Source organism: Peromyscus eremicus, chromosome 16_21 (assembly GCF_949786415.1).
Source record: "Peromyscus eremicus chromosome 16_21, PerEre_H2_v1, whole genome shotgun sequence".
In the NCBI taxonomy this organism is placed as follows: Eukaryota; Metazoa; Chordata; class Mammalia; order Rodentia; family Cricetidae; genus Peromyscus; species Peromyscus eremicus.
This window is the reverse complement of record NC_081432.1, coordinates 7,044,745-7,067,665: the sequence shown is the minus strand read 5'-3', so window position 1 is coordinate 7,067,665 and position 22,921 is coordinate 7,044,745. Positions and strand designations below refer to the sequence as shown.

Below are 22,921 nucleotides of genomic sequence, written 5' to 3'. Positions count from 1 at the left end.
TATATATATATATATATAAAGTACTTTCAAAGTTCAAGGACTAACTTTACTTTGTGGGAATGTGGAGAAGGAGGGGATTAATATTACTAGGTACTTCGACAGTGGGCTAGGCTGCAGCATACTTTATGTGAATGAATACTGCAACTACCATGGGAGAAAGCAAGCGGCTAGACATATCGACTAACCTGATTGTGTCATCATTTTTAGTGTCTGGATGATGCCTCACTGGACCTCCTGTGCTAGTCTTCTCCTCGGAGGCCTGCAGTGGGCTTGGCTTTGTGCCCTTTGCTCTTGGGCTTGACTACCACAGTGAAAGAAGCATAGACTTCTATAGAACGAGGCTGTTCTAGGGAACATTCTGTGTGAGGAAGGGTCCCATGAGTCTTCCCCACTCCAGGGGTCTATGAATTCACTTAGGATAAATTATTTCCAGTAGGAACTCAGATATCAGGAGTTAGCTCAGTGGTCTACCCTGCTGACTGACTGGTGGTGGATTTCTAAGGCAATTGTGAAAACTTTTGGTCCAGAGGATAAAACCCAATTTGAAGTCAAACTACATTGAAGTTTTCTGCAGGTTGTAGTGGAAGCTGTCTGGATGGGTGATGTCAAGGGTTACACCTCTAGAGGCATTCTGGGTTTTTTTGGGATGAAATGGATTAATGTGAGCAGTTTAAACAAATCATAGACAGAAATAAAACTTTAACGCTGTTTAATATGTAAAATTCTGTGTAGCAAGTTCTTTCTTATAAAAGGCTGGCTTTGAAGAGAAGGTCTTGTAAATGCATGCTGAACCTGCATGCTGAGCCAAGGATATGCATGAGTCTGTACAGACTGTAAGCTAGGTAGTTTCTATGGTTGATGAAGGGTAGGAAAGAAAATACAGAACTAGCCACCCAGTGGTTACTCACACCTTTAATCCCAGCACTCAAGAGGCAGAGGCAGGTGAACCTCTATGAGTTCTAGGCCAGCCTAGTCTACAGAGTGAGTTCTAGTACGGCAGGGCTACACAAAGAAACCTTGTTTCAAACAAACAAACAAACAAACAAACAAAAAACAAAAAAACAAAACAGAACTAAAGGATTTTGGGGCACTGTAAGTATATTCAGGAGAAAGACCAGATATCAAAAGGTTGGGTCACAGGAATTTAGGAGGACCAATTTCTAATGTCCTGTACTACAGTCACCAAATGGGAGGCCTGCACAATTCATCTAACAATTTGAATCTTATTTCTAGGGGGAAAAAGACTTCCATATTTGTTAAGTGAATCTTTCCAAAAGGTAATCCTTATTCCTTAAATTCATTACTAATGCATTGAAAAATGGATGTGGCCAGGCCTTGGCAGGAATTCAGACAGTATACTTTCGAATATAGCTGCCTGGGAAGTGATGATGGGAAGAATGGGCTGCAGCTCAGGAAGCCTGTTGCTGCTCCATGCTGAGACAGCAGGACTCTAGCACACAGTCATGGAGAGTGCTGGTCCTCTCCAGACCTGCACACGTGCTGGGGCTCTTGCTGCAAGGGGCTTAAATAAAGAGCCAGTGGCTGCAGACTCACCTGTGGCTTCCCAATGGAGCATTATGAGCAAACTATGTAATTGCAGCTCATAATCTCATTTCAGGAGGCTGAAACATCCAAGATAGAGGCAGGAGCAGATGCAGTGTCTGGCAAGGGTCCTCCCCCTGACTTATTGTAGACAGATACTATGTCTTCACATGGTAGAAGTTTGCATGTCTGTCTTTACCAGACACTCAGCTCAATCCAGAGGGCTCCGCCATAACTGAATTACCATGCAAAGAGCTCGTCTGTGGTAGTTTGAATAGGTATGGCCCCCATAGACTTGAATGCTTGGCCATAGGAAGTGGCACTATTAGGAGGTGTGGCCTTGTTGAGGAAGTGTGTCACTATGGGGGTAGGCTTTGAGATCTCGTATGTTCAAGCTATGCCCAGTGTCACAGTTCACTTCCTGCTGCCTGCAGATCAAGATACAGAACTCTCAGCTCCTCTAGCATCACATCTGCCTGCAAGCTGCCATGTCCTGCCATTATGATAATGGGACTAAACCTCTGAAACTATAAGCTAGCCCCGATTAAATGTTTTCATTTATAAGAGTTGCCATGGTCATGGTGTCTCTTACAGCAATAGAAACCCTAACTAAGACATCTCCAAATATCATTTTGGGGAGTAGGCTTCGACATAGGAATCTGGAAGGGACCCAGAGTTGTCCATGGCATAGTACATAGAAATTACTGTTGACAACATGACTGTGGAGAGGGCTGTGTTCCAAGGATGCTGTTGGAAACATGGAAAGGCCCAGGTAGCAAGCAAGCACTGTGGAGAGTTGACAAAGGGTTGATAGAGTCTGGATAGCAAGAACTCCAGATGTCTCCAGCTTTCTTATTCTGTCAACTTTTTTCTCTTTGGGTCAATACAGTTTATGATCAAAGATGCCTAACACCAGTCTGAGTGCTGGGTATAGATCAGCGTCTAGTGGAAGAAAGTAACCTGGGATACGGACTGAAAACGCTTCCCAGGGCTCCTTAGCTGAACGCTCATCTCCTTATGTTCTGCAAGACCAACAATGTTATGGAATATTAGTTACTTTACAGACTATTTCACAGTTGGAGTTTTCTGATTTGTGTAATGACGATGATGAAAGTGGGGTTATATATCTTCAAGTGGAAGACCGCGGGTGAAATGCCCTCTCATATTGAGGGCACGTGCATTCAGCATGCATCACTAACGTAACCCTGTGGCCTGCTGAGGTTATGTTTGTTAAAACTCTTCCTCTGCTCACCTCCTTTTCTACACGGTAGTCTTCAGAAGAAAATGAACTATGTGAAGCCCAAAACGGGAGTCATGCTTCACTTCTTTGAGAGGGAAAAACAAAACAGGCTTTTGCCTATATGAATGCTCTAGGGTTAAATATTGTGCAGACCATTTGGGATGTCGAATGTCCTTGCACCTCATCCACTAAACACCACTAGTAAAACCAACTGAAAATGCCCCCTCCACGTCTCCAGAATAACCCCTAGGGGTCAGTACTGCCCTACTGGAACCACTGGTTTCAAGATTCTGATTGTAGTTTCTTCAAAGTGAGTGTGACCTGGCATCATTTACAAAGGGATGAGTAGTCTACACTTGGATGCTTTCCTGCTTATGGACAAAGGGTATTTTTCACCTCTGATCAGCAGCTACTTGTCTGAGCTGTTTGCCTTTGGGAACAGTGTTTTACACAGTATTTTGTTAAGATGCATGCTTAGAATTATGGGGCAAACTAATGAACATGTTAGTAACAGGCAGGATGGCGCAATAACACCAAGGAAGTAATAACACCCGGACCACCCAGAAAATGGCCAGTGACAGTTAACTGAGCTTAACCAGACAGCACACTTTGATGGAGGAAATAACTCGGCTCAATCTAATCACTAGTTAAGAGAAACTGTACAGCAAACACATAAATTTGGTATTAGCATAAAATTATGTTGGCATATTATAAAGTATTTTTTAAATAATTTATTTAAATTTATTTTATGTGCATTGGTGTGAAGGTGCCAGATTCCCTGGAACTGGAATTACCGACAATTGTGAGCTGCCATGTGGGTGTTGAGAATTGAACCTGGGTCCTCTGGAAGAAGCAGCCAGTGCTCTTAACCATTGAGCCATCTCTCTAGACCCCTATAAAGTATTTTTAAAATGCTAATATCCAGGACATTTAGAGCTGTAATTAAATAGGTACTTCATAGATGTCATCAAACTACACATTAGGGCCAGAGATAAAGCTAAGAACCGTTGCTGCTCTTGCAGAGGACCTGAGTTCAGTTTTCGGCACCCATGACGCACATCCACCTCTAACTCTAGCTCCAGGGGATCTGGCACCCTTTTCTGGCCTCTGCATTCAAGTGTACACACACACACACACACACACACACACACACACACAAACGAACAAAAAACAAAAAAACAACTTGAAAATAAATATTTAAAAAAAACTACACATGATATAATAGGCTTTGAGACTTCAAAGGCCTTAAAATGGTCAGTTCCTTCTATTTAGTTAATGCTGTGGTATTCTGTATCCTAGAAAATAATCAGGGATTTTAATTTCTAAACTTGTTTTTTGTATTGCTTTTTTACACTATCGAAAAAAGTTGAAAAGCCCCCAGATGAGGAAATTATTAATATATACCAATAATGATAGAGTGTTCTCTTTTCTAATGTCATTTAAGCATTCAAACATTATTTTAGACCTTAAAAAGAACAATGGGACAATGCCATGAGGTAGTAAGTGAAGAGACAGAATGCATGTATATCATGCTCTTGATGTTAGTAAGCAAAAATAAAACAAAACAGAAAGAGAAGGGGGAAATACCAAGCTATGATCATCACTGGCTGCTTACTTCCTGCTATTTTTGTGAATTTTCCAAATTATTTGAAGTGAGCAACTATGACTTTTTTAAAAAATTATTTTTAGTTTATGTGCATTGGTGTTTTGCCTGCTTGTATGTCTCTGTGAGGGTGTCTGATCCCCAGGAACTGAAGTTATGGACAGCTGTGAGCTGCCATGTGGGTGCTGGGAATTGAACCCTGGTCCTCTGGAAGAGCAGCCAGTGCTCTCAACCACTGAGCCATCTCTCCAGCCTAGCAAGTATTAATTTCCAGATAATGAGAACTATTTCCTAATTTATTAACATTTAGTTTTTTTACCCTTTGGAAAAATGAGGTATTTTAAAAATGCTTGTCTAATCCAGGTGTAGTGGTGCATGCCTTTAATCCTAGCACTTGAGAGGCAGAGGCAGTGGATCTCTGTAAGCCTGAAGTCCAGACAGCCAGAGCTATATAGTGAGACTCTGTCTTGAAATAAACAAACAAACCCAAAACAACAACAACAAAACCTTTTGTCTGATGCTCAAACTTCTTTTTTTTTTTTTTGTTTTGTTTTTTTGAGACAAGGTTTCTCTGTATTAACAGCCCTGGCTGTCCTGGAACTCGCTCTGTAGACCAGGCTGGTCTCAAACTCAGAGATCCACCTGCCTCTGCCTCCCCGAGTGCTGGGATTAAAGGCGTGGACCACCATGCCCAGCCCAAATTTCTATTCAGGATGACAACATATTAAAGATTAGAAAATACATTTAAGTTGTTTGAAACTCTTTGCATAGTTAAAAAGTCGTATTTTAAATGATAAAATTCAATTAAGTGACCTTCAAATTTTCCTAGGTATACTTACTTTTTTAAAAGTTGAAATAGGTGAAAAACAAAACAAAACAAAACCACTCAGGAAAGAAGTCAGCACATTCTCACCCATTCTGCGCACTCTCAGCTGATTGTGGAGACGCCTTCTATTTTGCTAATGTTCACTTTGTATTTGAAAACTGTAGTCTCATAGGCACAGCCCTCACAGCCAATACTCCTCAAGCATACTGCTGACGTCTAGAAGCTGTACCCAGAAACCAAAGACAGCTTTGCTGCCCTTACAGATCCCCAGACAGCCTACATCTCAGGAATGTGATTTCTCCTTTTTCTTAGTTACAGGAAGGTATGGTCACTACATAGGGACTCACTGATCTTCAGGGCTGTTCTTCCTGACTCCCCTCCCAGGAGAAAGAAAGCTTCAGGGTTCAGAACGTTCAAAGTCAAGAGTCCTTGTCCTGCATGGCACTGCAGGAGCCTGTGGTCTAGCTGCTTGAATAGAGATGGGCCATGAGTTACCAAGACAGGCAGGGAGATGAGTTAATAATTTCAACATCATGATATAAAGATTTAATGGAGTGTGCATAGCATGATTGGGGGCACAAAATCATATTAAATGTCCTTGTAGAACAAGGCTGAGGATACAAGATAGTTGCTGTACTGAGAAAAATTATGAGCTGTGGAGGCAGAATGGACAAACCAGAACTGCAGCAGGCCAAGTATCATCAGGAACAAACTAGGTTTCAAATCAATACTAACCACCCTTTATGCATCTGTCAGTGGCAATTTCTAGCATCTGATGGCCATGTGTGGATCTCAAAATCGGACACATTAGCAGAATTGCTTGGGGTTAGTTTAAACACAGGTGTCAGGTGTCTGGGCCCCACTGATGGACTAGGTCTGCAGAGGGCTCTACAGTAAGCATTTATTTGCTGTGTGTGTGTAAGAGAGAGGAAGAGCGGGGCAGAGAGGGCAAAAGTAGAATATAGGAGTCGAGGAGTTGACATCAAGCTATCGTATTGCTACACCTTAGTTTTTAAAAAACACGGACTAAAGCTGGGCGGTGGTGGCGCACGCCTTTAATCCCAGCACTCGGGAGGCAGAGCCAGGCAGATCTCTGTGAATTTGAGGCCAGCCTGGTCTACAAAGCGAGATCCAGGACAGGCACCAAAACTACACAGGGAAACCGCTGTCTAGAAAAACCAAAAACAAATAAATAAACAAACAAACAAAAAACGGATTATCACTGAAACTGGATTTCACCATTTAAGCTAGACTGCTGGTCACTGAGTGGGATTCACTTGTCTCCAGGCATGCTCAGTATTGGGGTTACAGATGGCATGGGCTACTCCACCAAGGTTCTGGGGATCCCAAGGTAGTTCCCATGCTTGTCCAACAGGCACCTCGACCACTGAGCTATCTCCACAGCCTTACTGTGAACAGTTCCATCAAGTTTCCAGGTGATGCTAACAAGGCTAGTCAGTCATGGACCACACTTCGAAGATGGTACCCAAGTTATCAATGTTCTCCATGAATCTGTGGATGAGCAGCACCTAGAGCTGTTGTGACAAGAAGCACCCAAACTGCAGGGAGGAAACAGAGAGCACTGTACAGGGACCCTGGTAAATGAGCACTGTCTTTCTCGGGAACTATGGGAAATCATGACTGAGTCACTTGCTGTGATGTCGCAGGGTCAGTCTTCCTGGCAACCACTCAGTGGATTCTGATTCTGAAAACAAGTTCAAGAGTAGAAATTGGTTAGCATTTGTTGTTGTTTTTTCCAGACAGGGCTTCTCTAGCTCTAGCTGTCCTGCAACTCACTCTGTAGACCAGGCTGGCCTCAAACTTGCAGAGATCTGCCTGCCTCTGCCTCCTGAGTGCTAGGAGTAGAGGCGTGCACCATTACCGCCCAGCTTGGGTAAGCATTTTCAAATTTTGAATGAGTGGCCCTTGGTCTTTCCATCATCCACCTTTGATTTCTTTTGAGAGTAGAGAGTGAGCAAGACATTGGCTGGCTGCCCATGGGCTTTCCTTTAAAGCCCATGTTCTCATAGCTCTCTCCATGACCATTCATCAACTGCCCCTATGACTTTGTAATCATCTATTACAGTGGGACCTTTCTTCCTATTGAATTAAGCAATTTAGTTATGTCACGGTACTTCCTACTTTCAGCTCTTCACCTGATAGGTTTTCTGCCAATACATAAGCTATCCCCCCCACTCCCACCCCCCATCCCATGTTCACTTCTCAGAAGAACCAATATTACAAGTCAGGAGAAACAGTTACCTCTGGGGAGGAGGAATGGTGGTTAACGGGAAGCACAGGGACTTGGGGGTGGGCGCACACAATGTTCCAATTTTTTTTTCCTTTTTACTATGGGTACACTGTGAAAGTCTAACAAGCTGTATTTGTGTGCCTTGCTGTTCCTGTGAGGCTTTAGGTAAAAACAATGCTCCTCCCCCAAAAGGAAAGGACCTTAACTGGGAGAAGATTGACAAGAGGAGCACTCTGTGGGTTAGAACAAAGCAGTCTCCTGGATCAGTCGTGTTGATAGCTCCTTACCATGGTGTACAGTTAGTCACTGGAGAACACTCTCTGCTCATTAAAAGAGTGGTGTTTTTAGGGACTGGGGAGACAGCTAAGAGGCTAAAAGCAGTAGCCATGCAAGCTGGAAGCCACATTTTTAAAAAATGGGTGTGTGTGGGGGGGGGGGACTGGATGTGGTGGCATGCATCTGTAATCCCAACACTCCTGTGGTAAGATGGAGGGTGGAGACACGGGAATGGCCCAGAAGCTGGCAGGCCGGATAGCCTGAAGTACACAATGCTCACAGTTGCCCTCGGAATGCCCTATGTGCACCCTGGCACGTGCACACACAGGCTTTCCTTGCATTCGCTCCCTCTGCCTCCGTGAAGGAACCTGTGCTGGCTAGTTCTCATCTGACTTTCCTGACTGGTCTGTCCCCATCTCTCTTCTCTTTTAATACAGATGAGATTAAAAAGGAGCTGATTCCAGGCAGAGGACCTTGACTCCATCGCTGAACGTGGGTCTTCGGGGATTCTTCCTCACAGGGCGACTGACTGCCAGGTTCCAGACAGGAGTGGGAGGATGGAGTGAATGTGAACTATTCTGTCCCTGTGCCTGGAACGGAAACTATTCCTTTAATCCTCCGTCCTCAGCACTGCCCTTTCTGCACAGTCTCTGCTTTCTTTGGTGACGTCTCCCACTTTCAGGGCCTTACCTATCATCTCTTTGATAAAATCATTTGAGGAGATAAAAAGATTAAGGCTGTATCATAGGCAGAGCAAACACAGAAGTCTAATTAATGCACAGTACTATTTGGCCTCTGTGCGTCGGTCTTCCTCGACTTTGGGAACAAGACAGATAAGCTTATTTCCCCACATGGAGGAACGCCTTTCCCTTTTGCCATTTATGTGCCCTTCTGGTCTCATGCCTCTCTTCTATCTCCTGATCAGGATATTCTTCTTTTTATGTCCTTGGTCTGTCACATTCTGACTGACGGACGTCTTTTTATTTCTACCCTAAAGCAGCCCCTTTCAGATGCTGGCATATCATAACCCTCAGAGAAAACGGTACACTGTATGAAAGAAGCCTGCCACAAAAGACCACAGACTGGATGATTCGTTCCTATGAAATGTCTGGAGCTGCCAAATCTGCAGGGACAGGAAGCAGATTACTTGTTGCCTGGGGCTGGAATGAGGGGTGGGGAATAAGGAGTAACTGACAAGAGGTTGGCATTTCTTTTCTTTGCACTGAAAAGGTTTGAAGTTGGAGCAGACATTTGCAAAGCTTTGTGGACATACTAAAATCCACTCAACTGTGCTCTTTAAACAGACTCATATTCTAGTAAAGCTATTAGAAAAAAACAAAAAAAAACAAAAAACCAGAATGCTGTAGTCACTGATCAGCTTTCTGTCACTAAAAAAAAATACAATACCAAGAAGACATAATTTATGAAGAAAGATTGATTTTTATTTAGTATATGTGTGCATGTTTGTGCATGCGTGTGGGTACCTGTGGAGGCCAGAAGAGGTTGCCGGACTGTCTGGAGCTGCAGTTACAGGGGTGGTGGTGGTGGGTGGGGTGGGTTGTGAGTTGCCCAGTGTGGGTGCTGGGAGCTCAACTTTGGGCCTCTGCAAGGGCAGCAAGTGCTCTAACTGCTGGGCCAAACTCTCCATCCCCAGAGATGGTTTCAGAGGTTTCAGACTGTGGTCACTTGGCCTGGTCGTTCTGGGCCTGTGGTGAGACAGGATTAGTGTGGTGAGGAGAGCTTCTTGCTTTGTGGTAGCTGAGAAGCAAAGGCAGACCTTAGCTTTATAATAAAATCTAGTCTCCAAACCCAGTAAGCTGTGAGTCTATAAGTATACCCATCCATTGGTAGGTCAGAGGTCTTATGATCCAATCCCCGTCCACAGGGGATCCAGCCTTCAATGCGTGGGGTTTTGCAGGGCAGTCTAGATCTAAACCATAACAGTTGCTTGAAAGACTCTGGGCCTTCACCCTAGCTGAGGCTGCTGTTTTTCTTCCCTGGGCTTCAGAGGGTCTGATTTAGTTGCAACATACATTTATGAAGAATTCCTATGTGCTGCTGCTCCTGAACCACACCCTGAGAAGCCCATGCCCTGCAGCAGAGCTATGAGTCAAGCATGGTGAGCATGCCTGTGACCCCAGCTGCTCTGGAGACCAAGGAGGGGAATCACCTTTCCCTTCTTTACTAATGTGCAAGTTGCGCCTTTATAGTTCAGTATACATTTATGTCTTTCTTTTCATTAACTGAAAAATGCTCCACAGTATATTTCATAACTCACCCAGCTTACTTCCCTACTGAAGAACACTCTAGGTAGGTGCTTCCATTTTCTTTATTATTTATTTATTTTATTTTTTATTTTTATTTTTTTGTTTTTCGAGACAGGGTTTCTCTGTGTAGCTTTGCGCCTTTCCTGGATCTCGCTCTGTAGACCAGGCTAGCCTCGAACTCAGAGATCCGCCTGCCTCTGCCTTCCAAGTGCTGAGATTAAAGGCATGCGCCGCCACTGCCTGGCATTTTCTTTATTTTTTAAAATGCAGCTAGTCGCTGGGCAGTGGTGGCGCATGCCTTTAATCTCAGCACTTGGAAGGCAGAGGCAGGAGGATCTCTGTGAGTTCGAGGCCAGCCTGGTTTACAGAATGAGTTCCAGGACAGCCAGGGCTACACAGAGAAAGCCTGTCTTGAAAAACAAACAAAAAAATCATAGTAAATATCCTCAGTATGTATGTGTGTGTGTTGGGGTGTGTGTGTGGTGGTATTGTGTTCCCCAAAATATTGTGCATCCTAATAAACTTATCTAGGGTCAGAGAACAGAACAGCCACTAGATATAGAGGCCAGAAAATGGTGGCACACACCATTTTAATCCTATCACTTGGGAGACAGAGATCCATCTGGATCTCTGAGTTTAAAGCCACACTGGAAACAGCCAGGCATAGTGACTCATGCCTTTAATCCCAGGAAGTGATGGCAGAAAGCAGAAAGGTATTTAAGGCATGAGGACCAGGAACTAGAGCTGGTTAAGCTTCAGGCTTTCGAGAAACAGTTCAGCTGAGATCCATTTGGATGAGGACTCAGAAGCTTCCAGTCTGAGGAAACAGGATCAGTTGAGGAATTAGCAAGGTGAGGTGGCTGTGGCTTGTTCTGCTTCTCTGATCTTCCAGCATTCACCCCAATACCTGGCTCCAGGTTTGTTCTTATTAATAAGACCATTTAAGATTCGTGCTGTGGGGTGGTGGTGGTGGTGGTTTACATTGGCAGTTTTCAGGGAGAATGGGTTCTCTGGAAGATCTACAAGCAGGTACATTTCAATTGTAGGAGATATTGACACATTCCTTTCAAGGAAACTGTAGACATTCACAGTCTCCTTTGATCCACTATCCCTGAGGACAAGTGAAATGGAATGTTTTTTCATACTTTTTTGGCAAACTGCATTTTTCTATTTTATGCAAAGCAGACTTGGTTCCTCTGCCCATTTTCTTCTTTTGGAACATTTGCCTTAGCGCTTTTATGTCAAACGTTTTAGAAACTTCCCTGTTTTTTCATTTTACTATATTAAACGAGGACAAAACTGAGAATCTAAAATATCTTCCCCTTTACCCTGCATTGATTTTCCTTAGGGTAGCATGTGCATGTCCTACATCAGCTACCTGTGGGTATTTGTCAAACAGCAACAAAAGGAGACTTCCCGAAAACTCTCTGAAGAGGGTGATGGGTATCAACAGACCCAAGCCACTCTACATCACTCTGCCTTATCTGCCTGAGTCTCATATGATTTCTAGACCAGCACAATCCAACAGAACTTTCTACAGTAACCCAAACGGTCCATATGGGAACTGTCCAACACAGTGGCTACTGAGTTCTTGAATGTAACCAGAGACTGAGAAGTGAGCTTAAACTGGAGCCGGCTTGCTGAGCCTGCAGCTCTTGACTGTTAGCTCCTTGAATCCTGACCCACTTCACCTTCTGTGTCTAGCTCACAGTAACCTGCAAATGAAAAATGGCAATAAGAAAGCCTAGGCAATCACTAATTTTTTTAAGGCTCTTGGTATATCAAGAAATGAAGAAATGCCAAAATGTAAGTATAAAAATTGTGGTATGCTATAATATTTGCCTTGCACTTACATGCTGCTTTTGTATCCTACAATAAAGATAATTTCAGGATTAAAATATCCAACCGATGAGGTAACCGGTAGTTATATCATATTCCACCACTCTCTACCATCACCTACATAAATATTAAAGATCTATTAAGACAACAATGAGTCTTTTTTGATTTTTCATGTACTTTGTTAAAATTTACATGTGGAAACATATGTACTACAGAACATGATCAGATTATTAATCTGTGAGGTAGAATGGAGTTCTAAGCAAAGACGATAGGATATAGAGAATTATTCTTTGAAATTCAAGTCTCCTGGAAGACAGAATTGAGAGGAGAGAAACTGAGTGGATTGGAGAACTTGGGACTTGTTCACTATGATTTCATTTCTCCATCTCCTTCAGAAGGAAAAGTGAAAGGAATGTCATCCTGCAGAGTTGCAATAGTGTTGAAACTTCTCTGGGGATAACTCATTCTTCCTGCTCTTACTAAACCGGGGGGACTCATTAGACTCGGTTCCCAGCCTGAAGTGAGGGCAGAAGGCTGAACTTCATGCCTCAGACAGCTATTATAAGCATAGTCACCATTCACTTTCTCCAAACAACTGAGGACAGCTGCAACTACACAGAGACTGCAAACATTTATACAGGATTCTGAGCAAGCAAAACCCAAGCATGCTTGAATCAGGGAACAAACTAGAATGCAGATATGCAGGTCATGACTTTATACCAGGGCACTCAATCATGGTCACATTTTTTTCCTTATCTTTATTTTGTGGAGCTGGGGATTGAATCCAGGGCCTTGCATGTGTTAAAGCAAATCTGAGCTTCATTCCCAGCCCGGAGCCACAAATCTGACTCAGAGCTTCAGGGCAGCCAAGATGAAAAGAGGAACCCGTTTCCTCATGCACAAAAAAATGACACCTGTCACTCAAGGTAAAGTCACTTCATGACGCTTGGCTCTGAAAGGAAGTGTCCTGTGGGAGATTTCCTTCAGGGAATGCAAAGCCATCAAGTGCACAGCAAGTCTTTCAGGACAAACATTCATAGGTTCTGAGGGGCTGTTCCTTCTGGGGAGGCGTGATACTTGACAAGTTGGTGTCACACTCGTGGCAGGGGGTGGGAAGGTTTGTGAGCGTGGGCTCAGGACAATATGGACAAGCATACTTTCTGTGGGACTAGCTATCATTGTGTGCTTGGCTAAAGACAGATACACACTGTTCAGAATTCAGTAATGTCATCAGCAGATGGGAAGGGGGTTGACAACTTTTTGTGAAGAGTGAGCCACACCATGTGATAATTGTCAACCTTATATGACCATTCCTGTGTCTATGGTAGTAGCTGGGGGGCACAGGCAATGTAGGAATTTTCATTAAACCAGGTGTCTAAAAATAAGGGGGAAAAGTATTCAAGATCAAGTTTTATCAGAAGGTCTGTAAATTCACGGGTTATTTTCTCTTTCTTTCTTTTTTTAAAGTTCATTTTAGTTGCCAATATTTAGAGATTAATAGATTTCAAGTCCGACAATGTCGGTTGCTTCTATTATACCACATGGCAAAATCTGCTAAGAGGGGTATAGAACATTACCCATCTGCTTGAGCTATTTAAGTACTGAAATGCTCTGCTGGAGAATGGGAGAGATTTGGATTAAATTGTTTTTCAAGAACATTAGTGTTAGTATAAGCATTAGTATATTAGTATTAGTACACACGTGTGTATCTCTGGGTAGCTTTGTGCATATGTGAGGACAGAAGTGTGGTGTCCACAAGAGGGCGTTGAAACCCTGGAACAGGTGTTACAGGCAGTGAGCTGCTCCATGAGTGCTGGGACTCAAACTCAGGTCCTCTGCTAAAGCAGTACATACTCTTAACCACTGAGCCATCTCTCCAGCCTCATTGCTCATTCTTGACTGTAAGAAAATCTGAGTGGGCTCTTATGAAATGTATGGCTACCAACAAAGTCATTGGTTAATAAGTGTACTGGAAGGATAACATACAAAACATCCCCCTTGGTAAAGAAACGAACCTTAGGTATGGCATGGTGGCACATTCCTTTAATCCCAGCACCAGAAGGCAGGCAGATCTCTGAGAGTTCAAGGACAGCCAGGGCTACATAGCAAGGCCTTGTCTCACAAACAAAACTAAACAAAAAGAGACTAACCTGGTATCACTGACCTTAAGCCAATTAAATTGAGGACATGTCGTTTTGGAACGACATTCATTCTCAATGACAAATGGTAACAAGGATAACTACATACATTAAACTCCATCATAACAAAATATTATCAACATATAGGAAAACAGACTTTCTTGTTTCTAAGGCATGGAGATTATGTGTCCAAAGAACCCATATATTATCTAGATTTTATATATATAAATAAAAAACCAAGAAAGGCCACAACTTGGCTAATTTATGCTACTTGAAATACTTTCTGGTCTAGACAATGATTCTTTCAATCTGGACTTTCAAAGTCATGAAACTTGAAACTAGTTCTCACCCAGAATCTCAATGAGAAATTAAAGTTACAAACATTTAAAAAAGTGTGTGTGTGTGTGTGTGTGTGTGTGTGTGTGTGTGTGTGTGTGTGTGTCTGGCCACATACATACCAGAGCTCATATGTGAAGATCAGAGGGCAACTTTGAAAACACTTTATTTTTTGTATGTATGCATGAGCATTTGTGCCATATCCATGCAGCAGCCATGGAATGACATGCAGAAAGAAGCTGGCTCCCTCTGCCATCTGGGTTCCCTACGATTGAACTCAGGTCTTAAGGCTTGCACAGCAAGTGCCTTTCTCTATCTGTTGAGCCTTTGGCTGGCCCTGAAACATTCTTTTTAAAATGAGGTTTTTTAAATTATAAAATCTATGCTGTCAATAATTTAGAAAACAAGAAAAATGTAGGTAGTTTTCCCAATTATATATGCAGAAAAGCTTCAAACCAACTTCTACAGTTTGGATCTAGAATATTCTTTCAAAGGTCCCCAGGGGAGCATCATTAGGAGGTGATGGGGCCTTTAAGAGGTGAGGCCTAGTGGTGGGTCCTTAAATCATGGCCTGTTTGTTTTCTTTTTGCTTCCTGGTCATGAGGTGAGTGGTTTTGCTCTGACATGCACTCTGTCACTCCACAGGCCTAAAACAATGGAGCGCCTGGATACCAGACTGAAACCTCTAGAACTGTGAGCCAGAACAAACATGGTTATCTCAGATATTTTGTTAAGGTGATGATGGGATACTACCATACCAATGGAAAGAGATATGCACACCAATCCAATCCACTCAGTTACAAATGCCAAGTGAGCAAATTTACTCAGGGCTTCGGGGCAGGGACATGAATGGGAAACATGGTTACACAATTCAGTTAGATGACCGGTATAGCCTATGAAGAGAGACGCATCAGCTATCCAGAGGGCCCAAGGATTTGTGACTTCCAGTTCGGAAAGAAGAGTCTCTGGTGTTCATGGAAGGGACAGAGTGGGATCACACACAGCAGCCCTGCAACACAAACACTGCTGAGTTGTGTAAGCCATGTTTTCTAGCACCCCGCCATGTGAACAGGGAGGATTGGGTATGAATGGTTGCAGCACATGGGTTCTAGCATCGGGAATCCTGGCTCTATCACTTATTAACTTTGTGAACTTGAGTAATTACTTAAACTTTCTGTGATGTAGCTTTCTGATCTGTAAGTATTGTAATTAATAATATCACCTACTCAAGGGCTGTTACAAGACTTGTAATGCCTGTAACACTGAAACAGAAGGAGCACAGATACAGGAATGCATACCTGGCATGTAGTAAGCACCATTATTACAGTGAATGCTACAATGCATGGGCATTATATTAACATTACGGAGAAAGAACATTTTAACCAATTCAGGACTCCGATAGAAGGTTTCCTAGAAAAGGACTGCATGTCATGGATCTAAACCTTGGTCTATTAGCTGTTTCACCCTCATAGTCTGCCTACACCTTAACAAAACCAACCAAACAACAAACTCCATTTATGGCAACCAGCTATCTACTCATGTGTTTACCTCACCTCCAAACTGAATAGCTTGCATAACTGAGCGGTAGCCATAGCTGTCCAGAGAGAAGTATCACAGTTTATACTAACTCTTAAGTGTTTGGTGAAACGGCCTTAGTTGGATTTTTAAGGATGCTGTTGTTATAAGCAACTGAGTCTAACATAAAAGTTGAGGTTATATTTTTGCCTTGATTGATCTCTTCCATGTCTGAGGGCTTAACTTCCTCCAAACCTCAACTTCCCTCATCAGTCACAGACCTCTGTAATTTGGCTGTTTGATGGTTTCCTCTAAATGTGGAGGGCCCCTCCATGAAACCATAGTCCCAGTGAAGCAGCCTGATAAACTGCTTTTTTTTTTTTTTTTCCAACATGAAGGAGAACGCACCAGGAAACGGTCGTCTTTATTGTTGACTACACTGGTTTCTTATGGCTGTTGTAACAAGTTAGTAAAAACTGAGTGCTTTAACAACAATTCATGTTAGTGTTCTAGAAGTCAAACGTCCTAAATTCAAGAATCCAGTTGCTTGCCCTTTCCAGCTTCTATAGGCTGCCTGCACTCCTTTGGATCCATTTTTAAGGCCAACTGGGTGATGTCTTCAAATCTCTGTGACCTCTGCTTCTCTCATACGCCCTTTTCCGACTCTGATGCTCTTGTTCCCAGCCCAGCAGGCCAATTCAGGGTATCTCATGTCCGTAACTGAACCATATCTGCAAACTCCCTCCTGTGATGTTACAGAACATATTAGCAGATTATGGAGATGGGGGGAGGGCTGTTAGTGTAGGGAACATTATTCTGTAAAACACAATTAACAAAGTTGGAATTGGGTGTTACCTGTGGGCAGTTTCCTAATGTTAAACTCTAGGATTTGCTTTGTACCCCTGGACTAGGCACCTTCATTCCATCACACCCTAACAGTTTCTTCAAAGGCTTCCCATGTCCGGTTTGCTCTTTTAAATTTATCAATCTAGAAGCCAGTTCTCCAAGGACAAGTAAATTGGGGACATACGTAGCAAAAGCTAGAAGTACTAAATTGATGGATATCATTCCACATGAAAGGCTTGAGGGAGTGTGCTTCTCCAACCAACATATTCATTCACATTCAAAGGCACTGCTCTACCATAGTCATCGGCCAGGAATGCCATTACCGTCTAGTAACTCACCACCTGCGGACACAAAGGCATCTTTCTTTCCATCCACCTATCTCAGCACCCATACTAGAATCCTGGCCTACTTATTCACCAACTCCCACCCCCACTCTCCACCAGCGCTGGCCTTCACGTTTACATTCCCACTCGCAGCGCCTTGGCGGTTCTGATCACTTCTCCAGGGTACTACAATGCGACATTCCCTGGCCCATACCCTGCTGTTTCTGTTCAATTTCACTTCCTATTTAAGATGTCTTTGCTTGGAATTGTCTTCCGTCTTCAAATCCTCGCACCCAGTTAAGTACCTAACTTTCAAAGGCGGCGTCTCTCTAGCTTCAGGCAGGCTCAGACTTGCAACCCGATTTCTACGGCTTGGAAGCCCACAGTCCCTGCTTTCCTTGCTTCTTCTTCCGGGAAAGATGAAGTCCAGTGGGTTTTATACTTTACATTTGGTAGGTGGAATGGTGAGTAGTTATAGACGGGCTTCTGCCACGGTCTTGAAATTAAAAGTTCGAAGACGACCAGGTTCCCCAGCAGCCAAGCACGCATTATTTCGTCTTAAATCCACAGCTGTCTAGAGCAGGCGGTCGGGTATTATTTTTCACACTGACGGCGCGAGGAAACTGAGTCAAGGGATTCCAGGCCTGACCTTCATCGCACCTTAATGTTGTTAATGACTCACTTGGCTCACTCTTTCTCCTTGTAGAACTTTCTCGCACCTAGCCGACTGTCCATCAGGTAGGCGACTCACTGGAGAAGTTTAGGGATTTTCCCCAACAGGCGCTCCGGCTCGTCCTCATACGCAGTGACGCGATCGATGACGCTATTCAGTGACGTGCGATGACGTGACTTACCCTGAGCCAGGTGCCGGCAGGGCGGCCACACCCTGAGGGCTTCAGTTCAGGAGGGGCAGTGCCTCCGACGGGCGGAGACGCGCCACGAAACCCCGCCCGAAGCGACCCGGGGGGCCCTGAAATCCTGGGTCCTCCCGGCCCACGGGGAATCCGTTGCTAAGTGACGCCAGCGCGCAAAGCGCGTGCGCGGCCACGGCGGTGTGCGTGAAAGCGGGCGCGCGCCGCGACGGCGGCGGCGGGGAAGGCGGCGACGGCGGCGGTCGAGGGGGCGGTGGCCACGAGGCAAGGTCGTTGCTGGCGGAAGAGACGTGTGTGGCGGCGGTTAGGTCGCTGAGGAACATCGTCGGGGTGAGTCGCCGGGGCCACTCGGGGGGGAGGTGGGGCCTGGCCGCACCTGCTGCGCGGGCCCGGGGCGCGGAGACGCGCGCCCCCCGCTCCCCCCATCGCCGTACCCGCGCGCGCCGCTCCACGCCCCTCGGCCGCTGGTTCCGGGGGCGGGGACGGGGGCTGACGAGGGTCAGTTCCCGGGCCTGGCGCTCTTGGGGGGGCGCGCTGGAGAAGGGTGCGGGGGGGGGGGGGGGACGACGACGACAAGCGACTGGATTCCGGCATGACGCTGCCAGTTTCCCTTCCACGGAGGAATTCGAAGCGGCAGAAGCCCGCGTTCCTCAGCAGCCTCGCGCCAGGACCAGAGATGCGACTTTGCCAGCCTGACAAACGCGGAAACGGGGACCCTCGGGGTTTAGGGGTTCACAAAGTTTTAGGTTAACCCCGAAAGGCTTCGTCGGTTCTACCCTGGCGGGTCCCGGAGTGGGAGCGGGTAGTTAGGGAGAGAGTTAGGAGTCTCGGCGCTAGATTCGGGCACACCCACGACCTGGGGAAGGCGACCTGTCAGTGTAGATGCCGGGCCGCCAAGCAGTTGCCTGGACCTTCCAGCCTCACGTGTATGCCCACGTGCTTCTCTGATTGTTTTTTTTAATCCAGTGTTGGTACACATTTTGAAGCCAGAGGACCATATCCAGCCAGTGTTGTTACTTCCTCATGGACTCGAAACTGCTCTTGTATTCATCTCCAAGAACTTGCTGTGCGTTGGGCCACTGCTAGGGCCTCGAGGATAGGGCAGCCATGCCTCTTGTGTTTGTTTTCTCTACAAGCAGGCAGGTGGTTATTTATCGAATGAAAATGTAGATTGCATTCCACGTGTGGGCTAGAGTAGTGCAGCTGGAGTAAAAAGATGCAGCTAGCCATCAGTCGGTACTGTGCGCGGGACTCCAGTGGGTTGAATGTGTGGTGGTTGTCCTAACCATCCTTGGGGAAGGAGGAGTAATGGAGACAGACGGAAGAAGTTGTTTTTTTCCCCTTTACCTGTTAAAGGCAGTGTCTAGAACCAATGACAAGGGAGCACTGACATTTAGTCATGATTTATGCATAAAAATAGAGTGACATACCTTCAGTTTCCACCCAGCTCTACAATCCAGAGATTCAGTTTTATAGCCAAGGCTGTCAAGTATGGCATCTGAAGTTCTCATGTCTTGGAATCAGTAAAGCTGTGTAAAGCCGAATACTCAGGAGCCACTGTTCATTTATGAACTTTCAGGACTAGAGTCATCCGTTTTCCTTTTCTGCCTGTATCTCCTAGAAAACTGCATGCTACAGAGTGGCCACACAGTCGGTAGAGCATCACATTACGTAGATGGTTTTCAGAGAAGCGTTTAGTCTCAGCCTTCACAGAGTTAATACAACCGTTCCTCTCTTTTCAGAGTTGTGCTAAATTAGTGAGAGCCTTTTTCCTTTAACAATGAACACTCTAGTCAGGAAAAGAAAGCGTGTATATATAAAAGAATCGTGGAACTAAATGAGGTAGTAGTATTAGATGGGGCTGTAGTATTGGAGAAATTTAGACAAGAGGAGGTCAGAGATAGGGGACTCTGGAAGGTAAGACTAGGGCTGGCCTTTAAAGGAAGTGTAAAATTGGAATTAGGAAAGAATTAAGAAGTCCTGTTGTGAAAAGTTACTGTGAATTTGTTCGTTGGATGGCAGAGGGATATTTTGAGGAGACTTGTGTTGACTGGAGCAGAGAACGTTTTCTTACACAGAAATAGTAGAGAAAACTTAGTGGGGATGCAGAGTTACAGCCGGCCTCCTAATAGGGTGGAGCCTGTGCTGGTTAGTTTTTGTTAACTTGGCCCAAACTAGAATCCCTGGGAAGAGGGAGCCGCCATTGAGGAATTGCTTCCATCAGATTGGCCTGTGTACAGTCTGTGGGGGCGTTTCCTTAAGTGATAATTGATGTAGGAGTGCCTCCTTAACCCCCTGCAGAGCCACCCTGCAGGTGGTCCTGGGTTGTTGGAGAAGGCAAGCCAGTAAAACAGCACCTGGCTCCTGCCTCCAGTTTCCAGCCTTTGCTGTCCTTGATGATGGACAATTAACCTGTAAACAAAATAAACCCTCCCCCAAGTTGGTTTTGATTAATGTTTTTATCACAGCAACAGAAAAACTAGAACAGAGTCTGTTTGCATGGGGGATGAGGTGGTGTGTTGATCAGAATAAAGTCTCAGGAATAAGTTACAAGTGTTATTGTTTTAAAACATCTATTTGTTTCTTGAGAGAGGGTCTTATCATATATCCCTGGCTGGCCTAGGACTTGTGTAGATCATGTTGGCCTCAGACTTAGTATGATCTTCCTGACTCTGCTTTTTGATTACTGAGAATACAGATAAGAGCCACCATGCCGTGCCTAGAAAAAATGTTATTTTCACTTAAAGGATATCCAGTTGAGCCAGGACCAGAATTCTGTATTCTTCGATTTCATTTAGTAATTGGAATAAATGCTTTATTCTTGCGCTTTTTCCCTAGGTTGTCAGTACTACATGGCTCAGCCCCCAAAATCTACCTAATGGGTTTAGGCTGCTGTTCTGGACAATTACAGAAATGATGTAACCAAAGTCGTCATCTAACCATACTCAGTGACACAGTTTCCGTTGAGATTATCTCTCACAGTGCCCTGCTAAGCAATTACTGCTGATCCTGTGACAAAAATACAAATAATGTTAGCTAGAAAGGGAGCCTGTCTGAAGGAAGATACGAAGAAACATTGACAAAAAGATCTGACAGCAATTACACACTGCTGGAGAATATTAAATTATCTATAACTTTTTTTTTTGTTATTAGAAAGTTCTTGAGCTGTTTGTAGTGACACATACTTGTAATCTCAACACTTGGAAAGTGAAGGCATGAGCCTCAGGGACTCAACAACATCCCCTGCAACAGTGATTTTTGAGGCTAGCCAGGGCTACAAGAGTCTGTCTCACTCTCATCCCCTCTCTACAAAGAGACAGAATTCTGTAGAATGGTTTGGAAGCCTGAGGTGGAATTGCTAAGTGGGATGTGGAAGGTTACTCGGCAAATGTTGCATTATTTAACAACTCAGCAAACATTGATGAGGCGCTAGCTATAACTAGTTCTGTCTGGTGCTGAGAGGAGGGCATAGATGAATGAGATGCTGTAATACTCTTGGCATACAAGTGTTCATCAGAGATGATAAACCACTGGCTGTTGTGTGTTGTGACAAGTTAATCACTGAGAATTAACAAAGTACTAGAGAAATTGACTGCATTTGGGAAAACATTGATGTTGAAAGATTAGGAGAGAAGAGGATAGACCTTATCCCCAAAGGTTGAGTGGGTTTTTGCTGTGTATGGGGAGGAAGGAGCTTTCTAGGTAGACAGTCTAAGGAGTGTTGCTGACCGTTAAAATTGAATGGTCCTATTGGAAACATCTTGAGTTGTTTCTTACCAGATTAGTGTGTGGCAGTAGAGATAGGATAAATATATTAAAGACAAGTTATGAAGGCATCTTCCATTCTATTTTTTCTTTTTTTGTGAGAGAGGGTCTCTATAGCCCTGGTTGTCCTAGAACTCATTATGTGTATCATGCTGGCCTTGAATTCAGAGATCCACCTGCCTGTGCCTCTCGAGTGTTGGGAGCAAAAGGGTGTGCCGCCACGCCTGGCCCACTCTATTCTAAAGGTCCATTGCTCATTTACTTGGCAATGGAAAGCAAAGAAAGTAGATCAGGCACGACCTCAGGAGTAATCAGCAGTCCCACATAGGGTGCTTTAGAGTGGAGAGGCGGGGATGTGCTGCTGTCTCAGGAAAGGAAAGGAAACATTTTAGTTGTTAGAAGTTTAAAACTTTCAGAACACATAGAAGGGGAGGGAGAACAAGTTCAAGAGGACACACTCCTGTGACCAAGTGATTATGATGCCATTAACTTGGAAAATAACGGAGGGATGGTTTAAGTGCAGAGAAACAATGGTGCTGTGTTAATTTTAAGGAGCTTATGGGGAGCTTCATTAGACAGATCCACTGTGTAGGTAGTTCAGAATTCTCCTTCAGAGTTGGAGAGGACCAGGAACAGTGTAGTGTAAATGACCACTGAGACCACAGGAATAGCAACTTTCTAAGGAGTATATAGGATAGTCATTAACTTTGGGAACTTTGGAGGTAGGAAGATACCAGCCCAAATCCCTGTTGTGAGTGACCTTGCACAAATTAATGTCTTTTATTCTCGGCTTTTTGTTGGAATTAAAGAATTATTGTGAAGACTGAATAATACAGTATGTACTTGGTGATATCAGCACATGCCTTGTGTACAAATGTTAAACAAAAGGCAGCTGTTGCTACAATATTAGTAATAGATGTAGAAGTAGATGGTCTGATTACATAAAAACAAACAAAAACAAAAAAAACAGATAATGGGAATTAGAAAGGACAAAAAAATGGAACTTAGAAAACCAACAGGTGAATCAGCATTTAAACTCAGGTCATTTCTAGGCTAGACCAGCTCTCAATCTGTTTTCTGTTTCTGTGAGGAAATACTGAAGACTAAAGAGTTTATAAACAAGAGAAATTTGTTTCCTCAGCGTTCTAGAAGTTGAGATGTCCAAGATCACTTGATAGATCCTGTGGTGAGGGGTGGTATCTGTCTGTCCCTTTCTCCTTTTATAGGAACCTCACCCCTGGAGAAACAACAGGGGCCTCCTGTCTTAACCACCTCACAAATG

General features: G+C 44.2%; 1 protein-coding gene across 1 annotated transcript in view; it reads left to right on the top strand.

The window, feature by feature from the left end:
- Positions 1-17,851: 17,851 nt before the first annotated feature.
- Btbd9 (BTB domain containing 9) overlaps positions 17,852-22,921 on the top strand; it is a 363,175-nt gene continuing 358,105 nt past the window's right edge. Inside the window, exon 1 of the mRNA XM_059281697.1 lies at positions 17,852-18,204. The gene's annotated coding sequence lies outside the window, so the exon portion shown is untranslated. The remainder of the gene's footprint in view (positions 18,205-22,921) is intronic.